We start from the raw sequence: 26,458 nt of genomic DNA on the forward strand, positions 1-26,458 counted from the left end.
AACTTGAAATGAGCTAAGGATGGAAATGTCTCTAGAAATTCAGCTCCCCAAATCCATCACAGACAGACAGACATACCACACACACACAAATATATATATATATATACACACACACACACACGTGTATATATATATATATACACACATATATATACCCAGCTCCCCAAACCCATCTCACACACAAATATATATACACACACACACACACATGTATATATATATATATATACACATATATATATACCCAGCTCCTCAAACCCATCACACACACACACATATACACACACACACACACACACACACTCATGATCACACTCCTCAAGCTTCCTAGCATGCAATAGGAATGGCACACCATCAGATTGTTAGAGAACACTCCCCATCATGAAGCTCGTTTATAAATTTCAATGAACTGTCCAGACTGAGCAGAGGTCGCATCTCCCTCTGGGGTGATTTATAGCAGCTGCCTGAAATCACCGAAGGCCTGGACAGGAGAGGATGGCAGGAGGGAAAGCCAGACAAGCTTCACATGACTGTGGTGGAATTTGGTCTGAATGAATATAAACCTGATTCTATTGACTCACAGAGAAGGGAAGAGTAGCCGGATTCCAAGCCCTGATGGTTTCAAAAAGAAATTTCTTTCTTATTGAAGAATCAGTCATTTACTTTAGTTGATAATTAGGTCAAATCTAATTCTTTCACCACCTGAAAACTGAACTACGCCTGTCTCCTGGGAACAAAACGTTCTTCAATTATGTATCCTACTGATCTTGCCATGATTCCATTTCATATTTACTGCAATTTAGAAATAAAGAAACAGGGTCAAAGGTCAGGCTCAGTCTGAAGGTTTCTTCTCCCTAGAGCTGGACCAACACTTGAAGAGCTAACCTGGAACAGAGGATGATGACTATTAAAGCTTACACAGTGATTTCAGGTTTGCAAAACCTTTTGCATATGTTATCGATGCATATTGAACAATACCATTATTGCTTAAGCCTAACAACCCTATATGGTAGGAATTGCGGGTATTTTTATCCCCATTTTACAGATGAGGGACTTGAGATGAAGAAAAGTTTAGTAATTTGTCAAGGGTCACACACAGGTGTGAAAGAGTCTGAGAAGGCCTTAGAACCTAGGCCCTGAAAAAAATCAAACTGACTCTACTTTAGAATTGATTTCATTGTATATTATCACTGACATTTGTGTAACTGGCTTAGTCATGTTTTATTGTCTCCAGGTTAAGTTTAGAAGTTCAGCTTTTCTGTAAATTATTCCTTGTCTCTCTCCAAGTTTATAGGTTCAGTTTTTTTGTGAAATCAACGGTCTATTCTTATGTCAAAGAAAACTGTTCTCTCTATCCCACTAGTCACCCTTCAAGGAAGTCTGGTTTGTTATCCATGTACCATTAACTAACCTTACAGGTGGACACAATCAATCAGCAACCAGACGGAAGGCGGGGTGGGGAGGTGTTGTTACCCCATCTCCTCTCATACACGATCTCCAGCCAAACATGGTGTTTTCCCATCTATAATGCTAACCTTTCACTATGAATGCTCCTCCTTTGTCTATTAAAATGATCTCTAAAGCCCTACCTTGGGGTCTTAGCTATTGATGAAGAGGCTGAGACCCTATTTATTGGCAAATTCACACTTTGCTAATAAACTGTGCTTGGAATTGTAATTTTGTATCTCCGTTTACCTCAATTTCAATTGCTACAGCCCCTTTGAGGTACTGTGGACCAACTCCATTGGTCAATCAATTAATCAACCTGCAATGCTTCCTGCCTCTATGGACATGGGGAAATAATTTAACTCCCACGGCCTCAGTTTACTCATCTCTAAAATGAAGGAGTTGGCTTAAGAGGTCCCTTCCACTTCCAGGGCGAGGCCCCTGTGACTCTATCTCCAGTACTTTCTATCCAACTACATTACACTTCCTTCTCTTATAAGAAAAGCCATTTAAACTCCTAGTCTTTTTCATCATCTGTAAAATGGGGTCAGAGTACTTCACGTGGTTTGTAGCAAAGCCCAAATGAAATGTCATTAAAAGTGCTTTGCAAACTTTAAAGTACTATATAAATGTCAGTTCTTAACAATGAGAAAATAAAGCTGTCTACCTTAGACTTCACATTTTTCCCTTCAAAAATGTTTACCCTTTAGAGACATATGCAAGGAAGGATACTTAACATCAAACTTTCCAAGTTCCCGGGGGAGAAGCCTGCTGGCCACTTTGGAAGCCAGAGAGAGGCCAGTCTGGCCAGGGAAGGTGATAACAGACAGGCCAACCAGCCCTTCCCAATCCTCTCCTGCTCGCAGGACGCTTTCTCCTCGGGCCAAACAGATTAGCCAAATGATGGAGCTGGTGCCTTTCCCTGGGACTGTGCTCTTGCTGTGCCCTTCAGAGAAGGGTTGACATGTTTCCAGCTCATCCATCTGCGACCCAGCTTTGCTGAGGAGGGGGAGAAGGGAAGGAAGGAACTGACAGTTGTCTCACACTGTTCAGTGTTGTGTGCGCTGTGCAGCAACCTAAAGGGATCCTTTCCTAAGACCACCTGCCTTCCCCACGCCGGCGCCAAGGGCCTGAGGAGAGCTTAGCAGTTGGACACATTTTCACATTCAGGGCTTGGCAGAAGGAAAAATCCCGAGCAGCCCAAATGTAGGGGACTGAAATCTTCAGTTCCTTTCTGATGGATCTGCCACACCAGCTGCCAGGCTGATGAATCAAAGCCTCGCCACGTGACTTTCCACTGGCCACAAGCTTTCACCAGCAGATAAGACAGCAAAAAAAATTAATCTCCAATACACACTATAATGAAAAGAGCACCAGATTGGGAGCAAGGAGGCCCAAGTTCTAGACCTGGCTCAGCCACTGGTCTGGATATGACCTTGAGGTTAACCTCTTAACCCCACTCAGTTTGCTCATCTGTCTAATGGGGATAATGCCATCTGGCCTGCTTACCCCCACAGCAGTGCTATAAGGGACAAAGGAGATACTAACTGTGAAAGCACTTAAAAATTTTTTTAAATTGATTTTTGTTTTAACACCCTCATTTCCAAATACATCCCTCCCAGTAAGTCATGCCTTGTAACAAGAATTAAAAATAAAGGTGGCAGGATTTACAGGATGAAATTTAGGTGGTTAAAATAATCCCAGAAGATACTAATAACATCATTGAAAGAAAAATAAGGGACAGCTCTACCAAAAAAAAACAAACAAAAAAATGAAACAAACCACATTAACTACATCTGACAGTAAATAAAACAGAAGAATCATCTTTCAGGCTCAAAAGCATCATATTCATACATACATGAATAAAGTGAATATAGCTTTATCTACCTAGAGATGAATGAGGGGCTTCTTGGTGTAGGGGATCACAAGAATCCCATTCAGGAAGATCTCTCACACATCCTGGTCCTGTAACCCTGAGCAAGGTGGGGCTGAACTAGGAGAAAAACATATGCAATGGCTACAATAACATAAACGCTGAATACCGAAAGGCAGTTGAACTCAGATTAATTATAACCACCCATTTTGATCCTTCAGAATAGAACACAAAACACACTCCCCTCCTTTCAGAAGGGTGGTGGACCATGGGAGCATATGCCATCAGTCATTTTGTTATTTAGTTTTGCTTAACTGTTTTCCTTTGTTACAAAGGGTGGGGGACAGGATCCAAGTTTGAAATGAACATGGTATAAAAGATAAGCATTCATTAATCAATAATTTTATTGATGTAGTCATGATTTTATCAATCAACTTTAAATCAATAATTTAAATGCTTACTATGTGCCAAGAACTATGCTAAAAAAAGAGAAAAAAAAGAAATAAAAAAGGCATCAATAAGACTTTTTTAATGTATAAAAAACATAACAGTGACTACTCTTTAAGAAAAAATTACAAGTAGGGAATTTATTCAGTTTGGCTTAAATGCTTCATCACTTCCAGGAAACTAACTAGACACTGGTATTCACCTCTTTATGGCCTCCACGTCCCGAGCAAACCCAGGGACACATTGTCTTTATCCCTCTCCAATCGACTTAGTTACAGGCATCTTGGACGATTTCTCCTTTCATCTCTCTTCAAACTCTTAGCAGACCTCCAGAAGCACTTCATTTTACAAATATGTAATTCACTTGTCAATCAGGTGACACTGTTCCTTACAATTTGTGCCATCCCCTCCTAAACTGCGAGAACCCCAGGGGCCAAGATCTGTGGCATACAAATGCTACATATTTCCTAGTGCAAAAATATTTTTTTTATTGATATCACCTTCATGTCCCAAAATATTCTTCCCTTTTTCTTGAATTTCTCAAATTTTCCTTATTATTAGAAAAATCCCTTTCTAGAAAAATCCCTTATAACAAAGAATACACAATTTTTTAAAAGCAGTTCAGTGTGTTTTTTGACAACATGCTAAAGGAGATTTATCAGGAAGAGGAGGCATTAAACCTTCCAATACCTTATCTTGTAGTAGTACCTGATGGGTTGTTCTACTGAAGACGGACTGCTTTTATTCTGTTTGGCCCTAGAGGACCACACCAGGAGGAATGGATGGAAGTCACAGAGGGAGACAGACTTACGGCTGATGCAGGACAAGCTAAGACTTGTAAAAGCAGGATACAGACTGCCTGGGAAGGTAAGGGTTCATCTTTCACTCCAGGGCTTCAAGGAAAGGCTGGGCAAACAGTTGCTTGTAATGAATGTTGTAGATCTGAGCAGAAACACCTGAAACTCAGTGGTGGTGATAGGGACTACACCCGTGGTTTTATTGGCAAAATGAGCTCCTAGACGAGTACACTCTCCATAACAATCTGCACCAGCATCTTTTGTGTAATTAATAGCTTTAGAGTTGCTGAGAGGTCAAGTGACTGGTCCAGGGTCACACAGCCAGTAGGGATCAGAGAAGCGAGGGACATAGTAGATACTTAGGAAATGCTTGTTGACTTACTGACAATTGATAGAGATTTCTTTTTCTGGTCTGGGTTTGACCAGATGGCATTTGTGGTCCTTAACAACCCTTGAGCCTGTGATACTGATTTCATGATTATTGTCAATGTGTTTTGAATTCCTACCTAAATCTTCTGGTTCTGTCCTGTTGGTTTACCTGACATTCTCCACTTGGGCCAGGAGCTCCTGGAGGTAGATTAGGAGAAAGCGACCGGATTTGGTGTCCTTGCATAGGGCCATAGTGCCACCACTTCCTAATGACCCTAGGCAAATCATGGCTTTTCAAAGCCTTAGTTTCCTTATTTGTAAAATGAAAGGTCAGTACTTGCACCTATGGCCCACTTCATTTTAGTCTCAGATGATACTGGGTACAAAAAATAAAAACCAGTGCTAAGTTACTGTCACTCACTTTTAACAAATCCAAATGACACAGACTGAGGATAAGTCTGATTCTGGAGAAATGAAAGAAAAGGGGAAAACTTCAGTTTCATAGATACCTAATGAACACCTACGTGGAAGACCCCTCGTTAATCAGAAGGCTCCTCTGTTGGAATAGAGGCCCAGACCTGAGGGCCATAGGTCTACTGAGACTTCCAGGGCCAGAGCACCCTTTCTGGGGCTGCAGCAAGAAAAGGGGACCTGGTTGGGAACTCAAAGCAGAGCTTTAGCTGGTTATGATACTGTTCAGGCTCCAACATCTACTGGCTACCTCACCTTTCTGAGTCTCAGTTTCTTCATTTGTAAAATGGAGACAGACAGAAATAGCTGCACTACTTATATCACAGGGGTGTCATGAGGAAAGTGGTTTGTAAAACTCAATGTGGAGTTATTAATTTGCTACAGAACCCCATCTTAAACTGCCATTAAAAACATGCTTATAAAATGTTTATTACAAGGAATGGCTCACTGGAGAGGGAATGGGGTAGGGGAAAGGGATATATTTGGAAATGAATGTGTAGTAAAACCAAAAGGTATCCATAAAAATAAGATAAAATTAATAATTATAGCTAGTATCGACAGAGTACTTTAAGGTTTGCAAAATGCTTTACACACATAATTTCATTTGATCCTCACAATAACACTATTAGGTATTATGCTATTAGTTCCTTTTACAGATGAGGAAACTGAGGCTGAGCAAAGTTAAGTGCCTGGAGTCCAGGGCTGTATTGGCAAATGTTTAACAGAACTCTCTGGAAAAAATTATTTACATCTATCTACCTATCTACAGATGTGTGTGTGTAAATATATATATATACACACATATACACACATACACATACATATATACATATATATACACACTTAAGTTTAATATGCATTAACACTTTCCTTTTTTAAATTTTTTTGTATTTCTTTTTTTTCTATTTCATTAATTTATTTTTAGTTTTCAACATTCTCTTCTACAAGATTTTGAGTTCTAAATTTTCTCCCCATCTCGTCCTTCCCCCTACCCCAAGATGGCATGCATTCTGAATACCCCTTCCCCTAATCTGCCCTCCCTTCTGTCTCCCCCTGCTTCTCTTATCCCCTTCCCCTTCTCTTTTCCTATGGGGCAGGATAGATTTCTATACCCCATTGCCTGTATATCTTATTTCCCGAAAACAATTTTTAACGTTTATTTTTAAAACTTTGGGTTCCAAATTTTCTCCCTCCCTCCCCACCCTCATTGAGAAGGCAAGCAACTTGATATAGGTTATACATGTGCAGTCATGCAAAACACTTCCACAGTAGAAATGTTGTGAAAAACTAGCTATATTTCCCTTTATCCTATCCTGCCTCTCCTTTATTCTATTATCTCTTTTGACCCTGTCCCTCCTCAGAAGTGTTTGCTTCTGATTACCCCCTCCCCCAATCTGCCCTCCCTTCTTTCATCCCCCTCTTATCCCCTTCCCCCCCCCCCCCCCATTTTCCTGTAGGGTAAGATAGATTTCCATACCCAACTGAGTGTTAACACTTTCTTAATGTCTATTTGTGAAGTGTAAATGTTCACATTGAAAATTTATCAGGCTCTCAGAGTTGGAGCTGGCTCCCAAACACCCCTGCTAGGATCCCACTGCCAGTAAGTCTTTGAAACTGAATTCAAACACAGTTCTTCCTGACACTATCTCCCACACTACCCATTGCCACCACCAAGACACCAAGTAGTTACTAAGCATGAGATCCCAGTCATTGACCCCTGGACCACCCTGTAATCAGTTATTCAGATTATAAATATCTCTGCAACCACTAGGCTGGAAAGATTAACAAAATGTCCATAATATGTCCTGACAAATTCATGAATATACAGAGTCATGGTTGGACTGGATTAATTTTACCATGCAAAGCTTACTTAACTAGATGGACTTCTCTGGGGATATACAATCAGTAATGATGAGCTGGGATTCAAACCCAGGTCACCTGAGTCCAATGGTGGCCCCCTGTTACACTCCAGCTTTGAATTGCTATGGCTACTGATGGAGTCTAAAATCACAGAGATAGTTGAATGGAACCTTAGTCCAACGTTATAGGGCCCCCCCCAATTAGTGGGTGAGAAGGGAGAAGTATGAGATAAGACTTTTTTTTTTTTTTTTTTTACCAAACATACTTGGAAGCTAAAGCAATCTTTATTTTAAAGAAACTCAGTCACAGTTAAAACATATGGAAAGGGGTCTATCTACTGGTGGCATCCTGGACCTCTCCTGGCTACTCTTTGTAACTCACCTCTACATTCTATTCATTTCTTCATGTCATGGGGCCTGGACACTCATGGACCTGAGGAGTCTTAAGGAAACCCCCACAATCCTACAACACCAATCAGTGTTGGGATGAGCAAAGACTCATGGAGCAGACTAGGGCAGTTTGAGTTAATTCAGACCTCAGGTGGACTAATTGGGACCCAGCTGTGGGTCCTCTGGGCAAGGAGAATATAAAAAGTTTTAGGGTGTTGGGGGGGGGGAAATTCTGAGACTCCAACGAATTTCCTTGCCAGTGGCTTTTACCTTCCTCGCCTGCCCTTTGTCATCTTGTGGATTACTTTATACCTAGGGATTGTTGGTTTATGTTTTTGTGAAAGGAGCTGAATATTTTAACCCTCAGACTCTGAGTGATCCATTATCCCAGCAATGATGACAGGGATTATGGTGGGTGAGAGTTCAGTACTTGAAGGGACCTGAAAACAAGGCTCAATCTAAAACCCAAAATATTTAATATTTCAAATATTTATTAAATGCAGAATACTGGAATAACCTCAAAAATCTCTATAGACTGCCAACATTTTCTTCTGAGACTTCACCAAACATGACTCCAGATGAAAAATTCCCATAAGCACAGTTTCCCCAGGTCAGAATCTTGAGCAGCAATGGGAAGTGTCCTGGAGAACTCGATGGGCCGTTATGTGGCAATTCCCAAGTTTTACACAAAACCAATCACGATAAGGTTGGGAACTGGGAGACCATGATAGAGTTCCCTCTCCAGTTCTGACTAGACATGTGACCTTAAGCAAGATCTCTCTGTCTCTCTCTGACTCTGTCTGTCTGTCTGTCTCTATTATTATCTCCAGTTCACTGTTGAGGAAACTAAGACAAACAGGTTAAATGACTTGCTCAGGGTCACACAACTACTAAGTGTCTGAGACTGGATTTGAACTCGGATCTTCCTTACTGCGGGCCCAGCGCTCTACTGAATGGGCCACGTAGGTGACCCTTTCAGGGGGGTCTGTGAGGTAAAATTATATTATTAACAATAAGATTATTTGTCTATTAAAATACTCCTCCCCAACCACATATCTGTATAAGGCTGAATTTTCTTCATATATTTGAAACAAAACACCTAATCACAGCAGACTGAATGCAAAAGGACATAAGAGAATTTAGCGATCTTCTATTAAGCCAGATATTAAAGAGATTTGCAAAAATATGTAAAACAATTCTACTCTTCTCACAATTTTTTTTGTCTTTGGAAAATATAGTTACTTTTATTTTTAAAATGTTACTTATGTTAAAATGTAATGGATTCATTATTATTTTAAATGAATTAAGCATTTTAAAATGTTATCAGTTTTCATTTCAAACATGGCAAATATTGATAGACACAACACACATAAACAAAAGCTCTTTAGCAAGTCCTCAATGATTTTTAAGAGTGGTTCTAATTCTTTACAACATGACTAATGTGGAAATATGTTTAATATGATTGTACATGTTTAGCCTATATATGAGACTGCACACTGTCTTGGGGAGAGGGGATAGAAGGGAGGGGTAGAAAAATCAGAACTCAAAATCTTATAGAAGTGAATGCTGAAAACTAAAGACAAAATTTTTTTAAAAAAAGAATAAAAAAATAATTTTTAAGAGTGTAAAAGGGTCTTGGGATCAAAAAAAATCTGAGAACCACTGGACTAGAGGATCCTAAAGGCCCCTTCCAGTTACAGTCCTCTGACTCTCACGAGAGAGAGAAAGAGCAGCACAGTCACATCTTTTCACAGGTGATGGGGGGTCCCTTGAAGGGATGAGAGTAGAAGAGACTACCATACAGTTTAATTTCAGGAGTCCTCTTACAAAAGAGGGAAGGTGGATACAATACATACCACAAGAATAATCATACTCTTGCACATATAGAACTGATATCAAATCGCTGTTGTATTTCTGGAGTTGGAATTAATTAAAATGTAAACAGTTACTACATCAGTTAATTGACTACACTGACATTCAATTTTAAGGTGTTAAAGAGGGGAGTGAGTAACAGTGGAGGGAGAAGGTAATCTAGACATTAGGAAGTCCAGCAGCCTTTAAACCCTTCTGGAGTTCACTTTTAGAATGGGTAAAATGGAAATGAATGTGCAGACCCCTCTCCCTTGACCACAGCCTCACTTAAGGCTGACTATGGGACACTGAAAATCAAAGAGTTGCAGAGTTCAATGGTGGAAGGAAGTTGAATCCTATAGCTTCCCTAGACCTTCATTTTCTTTACCCTGACGAGGCAGGAGATATTTGTGGTGAATGGAAAAGGAAGTAATAGGCTATTACAGAGTACTGTGGGAAACCCCTTCTCCAAGGGCAAACCACAAGAGAGAAGCCTGGGAGCACCAGGTGACCCTCCCCTGGGAGGCAGAAAGAATGAGCCACTTGGACGAGAGTGTAAATGGATGGAATAGTTAGTCGTCCATGCGTGTGACTTTTCTCGTGAACACTTTGTATACCAGACATAGTGGCAAAGACACAGGATGAATCACAGTAAACCCATCTATGGTTCCTTATAGCTGAAGAAACAGAAATTAACATGAAGCCCTCTTCCCAGAAGTTACCCAAGGACAGTGGGGTAAAATGGGAAGAGGGTTGTATTGGGAGATTCAGGGTTTGGGTCCTTCCTTTCCTTTAAGACATGTGTGATCTTGTAGAATGTTACTTTTTGCAAGACTCAGCCCAAGCACCACCCTTTATACACAGATCCTTTTTTGACACCTTCCCCTCCCTATTATCATGTATTTATCTTGTCTTTATTATGGATACTTTTTTCTTTTTTTTGGTAAATAGTATTTTCCAATTACATGTAAAGATAGTTTTCAGCATTCATTTTTTAATAAGATTTAGAGTTTCAAATTTTTTCTTTCTCTCTCCCCAAGATGGTAAGCAATCTGATATAGGTTATGCATGTGCAGTCATGTAAATACATTTCCACATTAGTCATGTTGTGAAAGAAGAAACAGAACAAAAGGAAAAAGCCACAAAAAACAAAAAAACAACAAAAAGGTGAAAATAGTATGCTTCAATCTGTATTCAATTTCTATAGTTCTTTCTCTGGATGGGGATAGCATTTTCCATCATGAGTCTTTTAGAATTGTTTTGGATCATTGTATTTCGGAGAAGAGCTAAGTCAATCATAGTTGATCATTGCACAACGTTGCTGTTACTGTATACAATGTTCTCTTGGGTTCTGCTCACTTCACTTTGCATCAGTTCATGTAAGTTTTTTCCAGTTTCTTCTGAAATCTGCCTGCTCATCATTTCTTATGGAACAATAGTATTCCATTACATTCATATACCACAATTTGTTCAGCCATTCCTCAATTGATGGGCATTCCCTCAATTTTATTATGGATATTCTTAATTCTTAATTAATAGTAATTATTATGGACATTCTTATTCTTAGTATTATGGATATTCTTAAAAATAATTCTTAATATACTTAATAGAGAACACATGTTCTCTATCCTGATAGAATTTAAGCTCCTGAGAGTAGGAACTGTTTCATTTTTGAATCTTTGTAATCAGCAGCTATCACAGAGGCTGGCATATAACAGATGCTTAATAAATGCTCATTGAAGGATGTGGATATTCCTTCTATCCATGCAGATCACAACCCAACCACACCTCATCCTGGGATTCTTGTCAGTGTTCTCCCATGATTCCTCATGTGTTAGAGGCCTCCCTTTGAGTCTTTTTATATTTCACGGGTCATATTTTTCTTTGCCCTTGTTACATACTTGGCCCACCTCCCTGCCCCCCCACTTCTCTATTTCCTTAACCATATTCCTTTAATCCACATCTTACATGAAGGTTGCTGTTGAAGTATCCAGAGACCTTCTTGTGTCTAATTTGTGCTTGACTCTGAGTCCCAGGACCTGGGTTCAGTCCCAGCTCTACACTTAATAGCTGTGTGACCCTGGGCCACTTCATGGTCATCCCTTGTGTGACTTCTCCTCTGAGCCTATTCTCCTAACTGTAAAGTGGCAATAATACTGACACTATGTCCTTTGCACAGTTGTTAAGAATGATTGAGGTGATGGGTGTAAAGTGCTTATTAAAGTGAAGCACTGTAAAAAAGTCAGTTATTTTTGCTACTGTACAAAGTGGGGCTGTCCACGTGGCTCTGTGGCAAACCTTGTATTTTTAAGTCCTTTGTTGCTTTTTATCATCTCTGTTAATTTCTCTCTCCCAGGCCAGTAGGAAGTCTGGCTCAATGACTGGCTAGAGGCCTTTGAATCCCAAACCTGTGATTATCTCTCCCCAACTACGGAAAAGACATATGAACTGATGCAGAATGAAGTAGGTAGTACCCGAAAAATATTTATACTATAATAACAATATTACAAAAATTAACAATTTGGAGGTCTTTCATAAATTGATGAATGATGAAAAGACCTGACGCAGGAGAACAATTTATGTGATAACACTCTACAAACAACCTTGAAGTTGGACTATCTTACTGTGAGGTAAGAACTATCACTAATACAATGACCATCCATGCTTGACTTCAGAGGACCAATGATGAAACAGGCTATCAATTACACTCTAGTAATGGATTTAGGTTGCAGAATGTGTGTACACACACACACACACACACACACACACACATACACACACACACAAACAAATAGGCATTGAAGAAATTTGTTTTGCTTGACTATGCATATTTGTTGCAAGAAATCTGTTTTTCTTTTCAATAGGGTAGGAAGGAAAATAGCTTTGTTAATTTTTTTTTTCTAAATGCAGAGGCAGTGGGGTGCTACAGATATGAAATGCTGCAAGTACTTTCAGATGACGTCATTGTGTTATTAGTTTTACTTTGTTACAAGAGACCTCTCACAATGTGGAGTAACCTGTTAACTGTTCTGTAATACAAAAGCAAAACACGTTATTCCAAGTGAAAGAAGGTGGAAACCATACAGGCAGCAACCTTGATAAGGAAGGGGAGCCGTTCTAAGTAAGTGCTTAAAGACTGAAAGGTGATGCTATTTATCACCAGTATGGAACGTGAAACAGGGAAGGGTTGGGGGCAGGGGTGGGAAGGAAGTGAGTAAGCTAGGCAGCTTTCCAGCTCCTCCTGACTTAGGTTCTAACAGCATCATTTAATAATTTTACTTGAAGTGTTTTTAATTCCAAGATCTTCAGACACACTCAAATTCAAACCAAGTAACAAGAGAACTCTGTTACAACTCAGCTCATCATTTTAGGGTTATTATTACAAGACTAATCCCGCATGTAGATCTATCATGGATCATATCATATAATAACCCCACCATAAAAATATCTTTCTAAACAAAGTCGACAGAACCTGGATTGTTTCAGAGGCACCGACAGGCAAGATGGGTGGCTCCGAGTGGAGAGACAGGGGCAGAACAGAAAAAACCAGGACTTGTGTTCCTTTCCTTCTCTGTCCAAATGTATGCAGTACAAATTCACAGCCCCAACAATAGATGCCTGAAACCACATCACATGTCTCGATGTCAAACCTGCCCCTTTACTGGCTCAACAGAGAGAATCTACACACAAAAAGCTTGCAGCAGGAGAAAAAGTATTGGGTTAACAGGATCACAGATTGATAAAGAGCTAGAAGGGCCTTCAGAGACTACTGAGTCCAACATCCCCATTTTAGAGTTGAGAAAAATCAAGGATTTTAAAGCAATTTGTCATGGATCATCTGGCTACTAGGTGTCTGAGGCAGGATATGAACTCAGATCTTCCTACTTCCAAGGCCAGCACTCTATCCACTGTACCAAACAACCACCTGAGAAATAGTCTAGTGAATCTGTCATCTCGATGGGAGTATTCCTTCCACAGATGCAGATCATGGCCTGTTTATGCCTGCCCAAATGGTGCCACTCGCATCTCTCTCACCTGTGTGCTCCCTAGTAACTGTGCCACAATGAAGTTCCCATCCAACATACTGGGGGCCTTCTTTGCATTCTCTCAGCAACATGCCACACCTCTGAAACTTACTACCTGTATGACCTCGGGCAAATCCTAAACCTCAGTGTCCTCATCTGTAAAATAATGGCATCAGACTAAATGGCCTTCAAGGTCCCTGTGAGCTCTGGAGCTGTGATTTTGGATGTCATGTGGTTACCATGGGAGCCATAGGCTGTCCATTGCCCGTCTCTCACCTTTGTCACACAAACAACCCCTCATTTTTCCCAGACACAAACTGGATTACATATTCACAAGGAATTTTCTAACTGGAAGGGAAGTCTGGCGGTAGATCCAGATGTCAGAATTGAGCGCTGACTCTCTCGAGATACCAGCTAACTAGCTACCCATCAGTCATGACCAAGAAGAAATCTGTCCATTCATTGTTAGGGTAACTGTTTCCTTCCTAACGTTCAAAAGGATAGGTTGTAATTTGCCTGCCATTGTAAGAACCCTGTTGCTAATCTCAACGCAAGCTAAGAGCTGCCCCAGCATAGCCCAACCTGATAAGGTAAATAAGGAGACGTGATCTATGGATTCATGCCACCCAGCTCTGCGAACGTTGATTTTGAATAATAGCATTATCTACTCCAACGGCACACCATCTGTTTTACGTCTCCACCAAGCTAATGTTTTTCACATCAAGAGCTGAGAAATAGAAAGACTTAAAATTAAACTGGATTAACATTTTCCCTTCTTGGGGAGGCCAGACCCACAATAGCTTGAACTTGCTAAGACACAAAGCCCAACTCAACACAGAAAGAACCCTGCCAGGGGAGTCATTCGTTCCCACTAGCCGGCTGTACGAGACCCTTCCCTTTCCAGGACTCCGTTTCCCTAGCCATAAAATAAGGAGATGGACTAAATCTCCAAGGTCACTTCCTCTTCTGATGTAAGTGCTTAGCAACTTGGCAAATGAGGACTCTATGTAAGTATTCCTGAGACTTAAGGTAAAATATAGTAAATAAATATATCCCTGAAAAACAGGCCTCTCCGAGGTCAGTCAACATGATTTAGTGTTTTTGCCTTTCTAAGTATCCCATAGTGCCCAGCACACAGTAAGTGCTTAATACTTGTTGACTGACTGAATGGCAGCCTTATTATGTTCTCTTCCCACAAGCATTCCATCATAGCATGTTCTTTCCCACCTCTCTACTTCTAGCCCATGGTATCTCCATTTTTTCTCAACTTGTCCAAATCCAACTCATTCTTCAAGGGTCAGCTCAAACACTGCCCCTTCCAAGATTTCCATAGCCATTCCAGCCCCTGGTGGACGAGTTCCTCCCCTCGCTGACACTTCAATGCTCTGGATTGGCTTTTAAGAGTTCTGAGCTCACTCCGCATCATGATAAGGCATTTGGTGGAGAGCTTCAAAGCCCTATTGTATTATACTTAACACTTTTTCTGTCTAGGCCTCACACTTTTAAAGACCTGGGGAACTTGGAGAGGGTTCAAGAGAAAAGCCACAAACATAATTAAAGAAAATAAAACTGAGGGAAATGTAAAAGAAACTAGGTCCAGAGGAGGAGAAGAACATGGAGTGGTTGAATGTGCTCAAGGATACAAGGGGGTGGTCTCCATCTCTACTTAAAACACGAAGGAGAAGAAACAGGCAGCATTAGAATGAGATTAAATCTAAGGAAGAATTTCCTCTCAGTGATAGTGGTTAAGCCTTAGACTACATTGCCAAGGAACACTAAGGAATGTCCTTTTCCAAGCATCCTTTTAAATGGGATAGATTATCACATCTGTATGAAAGAAATTGGTTAAGGTCATGCCTGGAAGGAGCTAGAGAGCAGGCCACCTAGATTCAACTTATTTTTTTTCAATGAACAAAAATCTACCTTCTCTCCCTCTCATCTCCACCCACCTATCTCTGTCACCTCCCCCTCTACCCACTGAAAAAGAAAATAAAAATCCATGTAACAAATATGAACAGTCAAGCAAAACAAATTCTCTCATTGGCCATGTCCAAAAACTAGATGTCTCATTCTGTACTCTGAGTCTATCTCCCCATTTGTGGGTAGCAGGCTTCATTATGAGTGCTCTGGAATCATGACTGGTCACTGCTTTGATAAGGGTTCTTAAAGGTCTTTTTAAGGTCATAGGACACTTGCTCACCATTAGAAACACTGTGAAATGAGCTGTCTCCAAAAGGGGCTCATAATCCTCAGAAATATTTGAACAGGAGATAGATGAGCATTTATTATAAAGAGATGGTATAGAAGGGGATTCTGCTTGGCTTCAACTCCATGGAACATCATGTTTCCCCCCAGGATAAGTTGATAAACTCATCACCTGAAATCTCACCACCACACAGCCTGATTCAATTTTTGATACTTGGGGCAGCTAGGTGGTGCAGAGGATAGAGCACCGGCCCTGAAGTCAGGAAGAACTGAGTTCAGATCCAGCCTCAGACTAAACACTTGACACTTACTTGCTGTGGGACCCTGGGCAAGTCACTTAACCCCAATTGCCTAAAAAAAACAACAACAACAATTTTTGATACTTGATACCTTCTCAGTTGTCTTTTCCTTCTAATTGGAGGGCAGTAAAATGTTCCCCAAATCTTCCTTTATAGAAAGTTCAGAACTTTCTGGGTAACTCTATTTTCTATTAGCAACTGTACTTTGTTCCAACGCCAGGGAACATCATTGTCCCCTTAATACCTGATGTGTTGTGTCATCCCCCCCCCACCTCTTTACAGTTTTCTTTGGTATACTGTCTTCACCCACTTAGACTGTAAACTTCTTGAGGGAAGGATCTTTCATTTTTAAATTTACATCCTCAGCACTTAGCATAGTGCCTGGCACTGAGTAAGTGCTTAGTCAATGTTTATTAAATTGAATTCTTGCTCTCCCAACTCTAGGATTCTATGAGCTATACCACATCCTATCGAGAACTAGATTTTGCACACCTTCACATTGTCCCCTATACTCTCATCTCTTTCTTTCCAGTCTGCAAGTTTTTTGAAGGCTAACACCACATGTCTGACCCTCATGTGGAACAAAAAGATTTGTCCCATTCCAAAGGCTAGTAGTAGCTGTGATCTTTGCCTCAGAAACCTGTGCAAAAGGATTGCATGTGAATGTGGGGATGTGTGTCAATCCATTCCGAGTGCTGGAAATATAACTCACTAGGACTGTCTTCATGTACAGAGGACAACATTATCTGGGTTACAAACATAAACTCCACTAAAAAATGGTTTCCAACAAGGTTGAATGTTTATGTGTTTAAAATGCTAGTGAAAATCTCAGATTAAAGGCAGACATCCGCTCTTTTGCTCTTATAATTCACTCACTCCATAGGCCTTTTCCTTCTCAAGGATGCTATATTTATACCCATCCACCCCCACACACAGCTGTTTCACTTTCAGGCTGCAAATATTAAACTCAGAATGCTACCATGTTTTGCCAATTCAATGGAATTCTAGTTATTAACAGCAGGCACATACACATTCGACATATTTACATGGACCTCCTTGGTAAAGCCCCTTCTGATCAGACTTTACTTACTAGACTGTAAGCTCCATGAGAGCCAGGACCAATTTTTAGCCTCCTTCAAGTATAATTTGAGAACTGAGTGGCATCTAGAGATTTGTAGTTCAAAGGGAAAATAAGCATTCAACTCTAAGTTATTTGGGACTATCTAGATCAAGGATTCTTGAGAAAGTTTTGAGAATTTTAAAGACTATTTCAATAACTACATTTCAATATAATTGGTTTTTTTTTAATCCTTAGCACTTTATTTTATTCATTTTCTAAAACTTTCTGAAACATGGTCCATAGGCTTCACTAGTCTGCCAAAGGGGTCTAGGAGACAAAAAAGTCCAAGGACCACAAATCTAAATGAAAGTGGAATTGTGTCATGCCCCAGAGCCAGTAAAGTCACACACAGTCTGTGAGAGACTGATGAAAGGAATGAGTACCTCAACAGCAGAACAGCACCATTAAATAAGGTTTGCTTCCCAACCCTAAGTAAGACTTAACAAGCTGAGCCAGAAATACTCAGGAGAAAAGGGGCAAGAAACAAAAGGAGAAACTGGAAGGAGGACTTAGAGACAGAAGAGATAAAGGAGATCTATCAGGCATCTCAGAACAGAAGACTCTGGCTGAAGCCACCATTTGTACCCACTTCTTCAAAAATTCCAAGAAAAAAGCCTGCTCTTTCACCAACTTCCCTTGCCTGTGCCTGTCTTTTAATAATCATGGCAACATATTCTACTTGTTTCATTATCCCAACATTTCAGGGAACCTGAATTTTTGCCTCAACCATAAAGAGGTCAGGGGTCAGCTAGAAATAAACATAAATTTAAATGAGAGTAAAGAGCCAAACCTCTGCTTAATCATTAGGAATTTTTCCTGACTGGGGGCTCTGAGCTATTGTGATTGTATTTATAACTTTTTGTTTAATATAAATTCCATGAAGCAGGAGAGGATTGTGTGTATGGGCCATTATTGTGCCCATAGGCTTTAAAAAAAAAGAGAACTGTTATAATAGACATGGTTGATTAAACATCCAGAGACAAATGGGGTAGGAAGGAGAGGGCAGTGATGAGAATCCTACTGGCCAACTGTACCCTCCCTCAGGACACCCACAACCAACAAGCATTGTATCAACAAGCACTCAAGTAAACACATAGTTAAGTATTGAGGAAATGTGTGAACTGAATTGAAGGTGAGAACCCATGTTGAGGTTCTCCTACTTCCTCTATTAACACCCAGATGGGTCTATAAACTCAATAAATCCATGTACTTGGCTGGATGATTCTGAGTTATGTTACATTCTGGTTTTACCCACATTAGCCAGGCATATGACCTTGCATGTGAACATGTGTTCAATGAACTGACCTTAACTTGACCATTAACTTGAGGTCTATTTGTGTCCTCTCCAATGAGGGAGAGATCCTACCTGGATTAAACACCTACGCTCCTTGTTGCACTTCATTTAGAATGAACTTTGGCACATCTGTCTTCAGTTTTACTTAAATAAAAAATTCCCCTTTCCATACACCCCAGTAATGGTCCTATATTCTAATTGTTGAACTTTGAGAACTATATTCTAAGTCTTAACTTTTTTGTATGTCCTCGATCCCACTTTTGGCAGTGTGTTGAAGCCTCTGAACACTTTCTTAGAGTTAATATTCTGGGGTTTTTTTAAAATTTGTACTTCAAAAAATAAAGATGTCATTTTTTCCCCATTCAAGTCCAATCCCACCCCTGAAAATCTATCCACAGACCTTCTGAGAGTTTATGGACCCCACATTAAGAATCACTACTCTAAGGCATGAATGTCTTCAGATGTAATAAAGAATTTCAACAGTTTAAGCTGAAAGAGAGGCAATAAATATAGTAAGAAGAAGACAAGTCTTGGAGTCAGAAAGACTTGTCCTTCAAGTGTTACCTCTGACATACTGGCCATATGAACATGTCATTTAAACTTTCAGTGCCCAGGAAATTCTCTAAGTAACTATAGTTTACTTTCCATGCTGGGAGGTCTCTATATTAAATGAAATCACAAGTCCTCTTCCCTTCCCCTCCTCCCTGCTCCAAAAAAAGAGAAGCTGAAGGAAAGGAAGACAAGTGAGGGACCACTAGGAAGATAAGACATACAGAATGAGGACTGACCAGTCAAGCTGACCCATATGCCACTTGTCTGATTAAAAGCCAATTAAGTTTCATTCTTACTTATTAAACTAGGACTGGTAAAATTTCCAACAGACAGCTGTGGAGAAATGGACCCAGCCTCAGAGCCAGGAAAAGCTAGCTGGGTTCAAGTTTTGCCACTGATAGGCAGGCCATGGTTGTGTGACCTGAAGCGTGTCATTTAACCCATCAGAGTCACAGGCAACACTTCAAAGCTGTAAGTTGCAGGGCCAATCTACACTGACAGATGGAGTTTCCTATGCTATTTTTGAAATAACTGTTCTCCACATTCCACTCCTACCCCGCCCTCCACTCCCCACACCCAAATTAAAAACTCAGACTCAAAACTGTTAGATTTGGAAGAATTGTTTTATAGATAAGGAAAGTGAGGCCCAGAAAATGGGGAAGAAACTTGCCCAAGGTCTTCTTTGATAGATTGCCTAAAAATTCTTCAAACAAATTTTTCACATGCACACCTGAGGATGGTCACTAAATTTATGCATTTATTCAGCAAACACTTGCTGTGTGTGCCTCCAGTGTGCAAAGCTTCGTCCTGCCACAAAGGAAAACTAAGTCCTTTGTACTTGCCTTCATGGTGCTTACAATCTAACGAGTCCAGTCAAGTATGAGAAGGCATTATAGAAGATTGATGGGCTGATGTATAGTACAGCTGAGAATGCAGTTGAAATAAAACATAGCAGCTTTCCAACTTTAGTAATTGCAGTCCAAAAGTCAAAGGCAAGACAGATAACTGCTTCTGGTCTTACATTATAGAGGGATTTTAAAATTTTGTATATTTTTCCCCAGTAAGAATAGCATTTCAAATTAGCAAAAGACTTAAATATGCATGTTTGATATGAAAATGTCATCATCCCCTGAAAAATTATAGTCTCCAGAGCAGAGATTCCTCCACTGGGTAGGAGGTTAGACCAGATGACCTCCTGAGCCTTTTGCAACAATAAGATCTTATGACTGTTGGAATTTGTCAGGCAGTGTTAACATCTTTCAACTACTTTTACTGCTTTCTATCAGGAATTTCTACTGTAATTAAAACTTTCTGAATGAAATGTTTGGAATGAGCATTCCAGATGTGAGCACCTACCTCGTCTGCCTCCATACAGAAAGCATGAGTAAGATTAATTCACTCATTTACTTAACATTTCCCGAGTGCCTGCTACTCACAGGGCCCTGAGGCTGGCACTTAATGGGAGTGCAGAGAGATGGATTAGACCCAGGCCCAGTCCTAATGAAGCTCAGTGCGGTAGGAGGAAAAAGAAATGTACACATTTAACTAGAAAACAGAATATTCATTGTCAGTGCCTGGTATTGTAAGAGTTCACTCATTCAATAAACATTTATTAAGCACCTACTGTATACAAAGCACCATACTGATACTGGAGGAGAAAGAAATAAACCAGATATAGTTCCTGACCCCATTGAGCTTGTATTCCACTAGGGGAATGGATAACACACACAGATAGCTACAACACACAATTTTAGATGATAAGTGCATTAGAGAGGTGAAGGAGATCAGAGGGGGAAGGATCATTATGACAAAATGGAGTGTAGATTCATTTATGATTTTTTTTCTCTCCACATGAAGATATGAAGCCTAAAAACAGTTAAAACTTTCTTCCAACAAGGGAGTGAGGTTTTAACAGGAAGATTTAGGTACAGAGGCCAGCAACAAAGAGGCCTTACAAATAGGTAAATTATGGCAGCAAAAGATCAATTAATAAATCAATTAACAATAACTCGAATTTACATATGGTTTTTAAGTTCACAAAGCACTCTTCTTGCAACAAACTCCATTTGAGTGCCAACAAAGAGCTGAACACTGCAGGAATGTTTATTTTCTCTAAGGAATTACTAATTGCAATCCACTGAAGAAATGGAGAAAGTGGGATTCAGGGGAAAGACTACTAGATTTCAAGTCAGAGGATCTGGGCTCAAATCCCAACCCAGCTACTGTGACTTTGAGCAAAACACTTCATTTCCTGGGCCTCAGTTTCCTCATCTGTAGTGTAAGTAGCACTATATCCCACTTCTGACACCATTACTGATGTGTCCCAGAACAGGCCGCATTAGATAAATTCAGTTCCTGTCCAGTTCTTAAGTCTATGTTCCAAAAATCAGAAACTAACCCTACTGAGCTAATGCTATTGCTGTAATATGTTTCTCTTTTTTGGGAGGTGGGGAATATGGAGATAGGGAATAAAAGGAGAAAAAGAAGTACAGTAGGCAAATAGAGATGGCTACAGCAAACTGAAAGAATTTAAGACAGAACACAACTTAAGACATCATATATTCTTACCCCGTCTCCCCATTTTATAGAGGAAGAAACTGAGACCTAGAGTGAGCAAATGACTCGCCAAAGGTCATATAGTTAATTAGTGATAAAGCTAGGGTCTTTTGAAACAAGTAAGCTGACAGGGTCATTCTTCACCTATTGTTTGAGCCAATCATGGAGACTGCTCCTACATTATTTTCAGTTATTCATAAACACTTTTTAATTGCAGTTTTTCTCCATCAAAGTTGGCCCTTGGGGTATGGGATTCAATGAAGGAATTTAAGGTCACATCAGCACTAGCTAAAGCAAAAACAATTAGGCCAGCATATCAAAAACCCAAGTAAAAGGTTGTCTCCAATGCAAATACAGAAGATTTTGAAATTATCAGCTCTTCGGACTATCTACCTAGGCACTTCCATAGGTAAGAGTTAGGGAAGAGAAAGCAGCTTAGTAATTCACTGGCTCCTGAAATTAACAACATTTGATTAATGGAATTTAAGGATGAAACTAGAAGGAGAACAACAAATAGATGAGAAACTGAAAAAAAAAATCTGTGAAGATTTTTAGAACAAGCTCTTTTTACCACCATGAATAGTTGAGCCAGCACACGTGGACTCCAGCATAGACCTTGGTTTACATTTATGGCTAATTCATCCAGCTTTAGGAAAATCTAATTCACCACCTTATTGTTGAATTTATATACATATAAAGACTTCTTGTCTTAACTTGGAATCAATAAGACTGTGGACTCAATGTTGGATCACAACTTGGCTCAGTCCAAGTGAAACTTCTTACAAGAGGTCTTTCCAAACTGTTAGTGTTTTTCTTCCCTGCCCCCCCACCACCATAGTGGTTACTTTATATACACTTCATATTATTTGAGTACAAGTTATGTGTTCCTCCCCCACCCCTACGCAAGCTTCGGGAGAGCAAGAATTTTTGTTTTTGTCTTCGTACAGCACCTAGTACAGTGTTTGGCATATAGTAGGATCTTATGTCGTTGTTCAATCATTTCAGTCTGGTCTGACTGTGACCCCATTTGGGGTTTTCTTGGCAGTGGTTTGCTATTTCCTTCTCCAGCTCATTTTACAAATGGGAAAAGCTGAGGCAAACAGGGGTAAGTGACTTGCCCAGGTTCCCACAGCTAGTAAGTGACTGAGACCGGATTTGAACTGAGGAAGATAAGTCTTCCTGACTCCGGACTTGGCACTCTAATTGCCATGCCCCTGTAGGACTTTAATAAATGCTTATTGAATAGAACTGAGTTAAACTAAGCTTCTTACTCATACAGAATAACAAATAACTCTCCCGTGCCTCCCAATCAGGGGTTGGCCACTTATCTTTTTAGTCTCTCTCCATGCTGACTGGCATCACTCAAGTGAACAAGGCAGCCTTTTTGGAATACAATGTATCTGTCATTTGAAGAAGTCCACTGAGAATCACTGAATGTTGTAACTGGAATACTATAGCAAAGTTGTAAGCTCTAGATCCTGATACTTTTGAGCTGTGTGACTAGGAGTAAATTACTTAGTCTCTCTGGGCCTCAGTTTCCTCATCTATAAAATGTACACAACAATGCTTGCACTGTCCAATAGCGTTGCTGTGAGGAATGAGTTTCATAAACCTTAAAGTGTTAGGGAGATGTGAATTACAGTTACTGTTAAGGGGTAGCACAGTTTTGATAAAATCCAAGACTCGAGCTTCAGAGGTAAGAACCCACTATTCAACAAAAACTAGCAATCTGGCAGAAATTATATATATATATATATTATATATATATATATACACACACACACATACATTATATATATAAAAATATACCTTACACCATATACCAAGATATAAGTTCCAAATGGATACATGACTTAAGACATAAAAGGTGACTTCATGAACAAATTAGAGGAGCAAGGAAAAAATTACGTCTTTGGATCTGTAGATAGGAGAAGAGTTCATCACAAAACAAGGGACAGAGAGGCTCAAAGAGGATAAAATAGACAAATCTGATTGTATAAAATTTAAAAGTTTCTGTAGAAACAAAACCAATGTAGTTAAAACCTGAAGGGAAACAGGTAAGTAGGGAGAAAAGTCTTTGCAGCAAAGATCTCTGATAAAGGTCTTATATATAAAGTACTGATTAAAATTTATAAAACTTAAAAGAAATTCAAATTAAACAATTAAAGAAATGAAAATTAGAGCACTTCTAAGGTTCTACTAGCTAGGTGCCAGGGCCTGAGGCAGGAATTTGGCCTCAGACACTTGCTAGTTGTGTGACCCTAAGCAAGTCATTTAACTGTCTGCCTCAGTTTCCTCAATTGTAAAATGGGGATAATCACCTACATCCAAGGGTTCTTATGAGGATCAAATGAGATAATAATTGTAAAACACTTAGTACAATGTCTGGCACTTATTGGTGCTATATACATCTTGCTATTATTATTATCATTATTATTACTAGCTAGGCAGGTGGTGCAGTCAATAGAGTGCTGGGCTTGAAGTCAGAAAGACATGAGTCCAAATATGGCCTTAGACACCTACTAGCTGTGTGATCCTGAACGAGTCACTTAACTATGTCTGCCTCAGTGTCCTCAATTGTAAAATGGGGTAACAATAGCACCTATCTCACAGGGTTGTTGTGAGCATCAAAGGAGAACAACTGTGAAGTGTTTAGTACAGTGCCTGGCACATAGTAGGCAATTAACAAATGTTTATTTCCCTCCCCTTCCATCTCACACCTACCAGACTGACAGACTGCTGAAGAGCTTTGGGACCCACTTATAAGCATACCACAGATGTTGACAACAACAACAAAATTATCCGGCAAAATAATCACAATGGGAAGTTAGTTTTAATGAATCAGAGTGGATTAGAGAAGAGGACTAGATGCCAGGGTGCATGTTGGGGCAAGCGGAGAAGAGTCCCAAGTGGAGGCCCTGGAGCTAGAGCCAGGCCCTCCCAGGAGACAGTGCCGAGCCAGGCTTGTCTTGGCTGACAGACTATGCTAAATATCTGAGCTGCCTTGGTATCCTCAGCACCAAGCACAGAGCCTGGAACTGGGCTTAATGGGAGTTTGTTCACTGAGTGATTGGTTAATGGATCTAAGGAACACCCAGCTATACTATGCTATAGTGGTAGAGTTATCACGCTATAGTGAGGTTAGGCTCAAAGGATCTGTGTGGGCTCTGCCTTTATAACATCTTAAAAGTGTTTGTTTTTTTGGTGAAATGACACAGGCTAAGGCAACGTTACTTGAGGCATATCCCCTCCCTCTCTCTCTCAATGAATGGTGCCTATGACATCACAGAGAACACGGCTTCTTTGCTTCTGAGAAGATTCTCCAACTTCTCTAGCTAATCTGCCTTGCACACAGAGCACACACCAGGGGATGCCCTCTGTGAGTGGGCTGGTTGTGTCCCAGGCTCTGATCTGAGATGGACACATCACAACCCCTGAGAGTCAGGTTGTAGCTGGATGCTGTCCTGCCCACAGCTCTAGGGCTTGTTTAGCACAGAGAGCTGTGGGCTCTCTGCCCAGTCCAGCGCCCAAGCAGACGGCCTATAAGCGGGGTCATTCATGAAGTATTTCAATAGGACGGGAACACCCCTCAACAGAAAACATCTGATGATGTGAGCTCATGAAATGTCGTAAGAGAGAAGTAAGGTGTGACGGGAGCTCACAATATGCTAGCCCCTACCACAGGAATTCTTAACCTTTTTGTGTTGGGGATCCCTCTGGCAATCTGTTGAAGCCTACAGACCCTAGTAAATTATTGCCTGCATCCATAATTAAGGGGAATGTAAATCCAGCTAGAAGTTAGTGAAAATTAAAATGCAATTTCCCCCATCCAAATTCATGAACCCCTTGAAATCTATCTACTGATCCTACCTTAAGAACCTTTGATATAGAACACTTGTACAAGTCATCCCCTATGTCTAGAAGGCATTTTCTCTTCACTTCTGCTTCCGCAGGTGCCACCTCTTCCATGAAGCTTTCCCTGATGTCCCTAGTGTAGTATTCTCTCCTTCCTTGATTACAGTTCTTCAATCCTTGAATTCCTAAGAATGTAGATTTAAGAGCTGGAACGGACCTTAAGAGCCATCGAATCCAACCTCATCATTTTATAAATAAGGAACTTCCATCACAGAGAGGTTGTGTGTCCAGGGTCATACAACTAGTAAATATCTGAGGTAGGATTAGAACCCTGGTCTTCTTGCCTCCATGCCCAGTACTCTGTCCACTCTGCTACGTAGCTACCTCAATGTTCTTGGATAGAATGTAAGTCTCTTGATGGCAAGAGAGGTTTTTATCTTTGCCTTTGTCCCTCCAGTGTTGAACACATAGTAGGTACTTAATAAATATTTGCCTAATTGATTTGGAAGAGACTTTGCAAGCCATCCTACTTGTTCACCATATAGAAGGATGGACTACCACAGTCACAGGTTAAGAAGCAGAGCCCAGAAGCAAGCATTGGATTGACTGGAGGGTGGGGCCATGAACTCCAAATGTCTATTTAAGGAGAGAGCTCAGCTCAGACATCTCTCACCTGGCTGTACTATGCTGGGACGTCTCTGGGTTACCTTCATCTTCCCTTTTAAGCTTCATTTTTGTCCTCCTCCATTAGACTGTAAGCTTCATGAGGGCAAGGACCATTTTTTTCTTTTCATATTTGCATCCCCAGCACACATAGTAGGTGCTTAATAAATGTTTATTGACAGTATTCTTCCACAGTATCACTTTGGTGGGAAAAAATAGAAAAGGCAGAAGTAGTAAACCAGAGTTTAAGTGTAAGTAAAAGTGAAATAAAATGTAAAAATGCCTGACCTTTGGCAGCATATCTATGTATGTATCTATGCGTGTGTGTTGTTGTCCAGTCATTTTTCAGTCATGTCTGACTTTTTGCAACCCCATTTGGGGTTTTC

The 26,458-nt window shown here is 40.2% G+C and overlaps 1 protein-coding gene across 3 annotated transcripts in view; it reads right to left on the bottom strand.

Moving 5' to 3' along the window:
- The window catches only part of CBFA2T2 (CBFA2/RUNX1 translocation partner 2), a 166,973-nt gene that overhangs the window by 45,241 nt on the left and 95,274 nt on the right, over nucleotides 1-26,458 (bottom strand). The window contains exon 1 of one of the 3 annotated variants that reach the window (XM_027867235.1): nucleotides 3,334-3,412. The exons of the other annotated variants lie outside the window; for them this stretch is intronic. The gene's annotated coding sequence lies outside the window, so the exon portion shown is untranslated. Of the gene's footprint in view, nucleotides 1-3,333; nucleotides 3,413-26,458 lie in introns of those variants that run through there. 3 annotated transcript variants of the gene reach the window in all.

This window comes from Vombatus ursinus, unplaced genomic scaffold, assembly GCF_900497805.2.
Source record: "Vombatus ursinus unplaced genomic scaffold, bare-nosed wombat genome assembly UNPS02014785.1, whole genome shotgun sequence".
Taxonomy (NCBI): domain Eukaryota; kingdom Metazoa; phylum Chordata; class Mammalia; order Diprotodontia; family Vombatidae; genus Vombatus; species Vombatus ursinus.